We start from the raw sequence: 777 nt of genomic DNA, 5'->3' as shown, positions 1-777 counted from the left end.
AGATAACAGGTGCAGTTCTGGAGGTGACTTTATAGGTGCCACCCATTGGCAGACCAGTTTGAGAAGTCCTGGAGGGAAGAGCTGTTTAATAGAAAAAGCAAATTAGACTCTGAACTCAAGCCATTTCGTGTTGGGTTTTTCTCCTGGCAAATTCTGCATATAAATCGACCTCAACTTTCTCTTTTCCCATAATTTCATCACAATTCAGAGTTTGGAACAATTTGGCTCTTCAGTCTAAGGATGATAGGTAGAAAAGAAGAGCTGACTTTAGCATGTAGAACGGGACTGGTGGGCAGGCGGCCAGCCCATGGCAGTGCACTTCTGCCTATGCTCTGAGCACTGGGATTTGGGGACTAAATGAGACCAGGTCCAAATACTTAATTTTATATTATGACAACCATCTAACCATCCCTGGGAGACTGAATCAGACCTAGGACCCACTGGAAGGGCAGGTAAAGGAAGGTCTGGGAAGGTGAACTGAACTTAGGGCTGAAGGTACACAAATTGCTATGGCCCCAGAGCTAGCTAGGGTGTGAGCATCTCAACTAGACTTTTGAGCTGGGGTGTGAGGGCTGAACTCTGAGGCTGTTCAGAAGATGGGGAATTGTGTATCAGCTCTCTGAGGGCAGGAACCAACTCTCCGGAGTGCTCAATATAGAATCATTACTTTTCTCCAGAAGCAGACAGCCTGGGGGAGGCCAAGGCAAAGCAAGCCCATATCTCTCTAAGGGAGGTGGCAGTGGTCATGGAAAATGTGACATTAGAAGGAACTCCAAT

The 777-nt window shown here is 46.8% G+C and overlaps 1 protein-coding gene across 1 annotated transcript in view; it reads left to right on the top strand.

Moving 5' to 3' along the window:
• PTPRO (protein tyrosine phosphatase, receptor type, O) overlaps positions 1 to 777 on the top strand; it is a gene marked incomplete at its 5' end in the record, with an annotated part of 159,856 nt that overhangs the window by 146,639 nt on the left and 12,440 nt on the right. The gene's annotated exons all lie outside the window — the stretch shown is intronic.

Source organism: Galeopterus variegatus, unplaced genomic scaffold (assembly GCF_000696425.1).
Source record: "Galeopterus variegatus unplaced genomic scaffold, G_variegatus-3.0.2 Scaffold4013, whole genome shotgun sequence".
NCBI classification, from domain to species: Eukaryota; Metazoa; Chordata; class Mammalia; order Dermoptera; family Cynocephalidae; genus Galeopterus; species Galeopterus variegatus.
The sequence above is the reverse complement of the archived record's forward strand: the minus strand, read 5'-3'. Positions and strand labels throughout refer to the sequence as shown.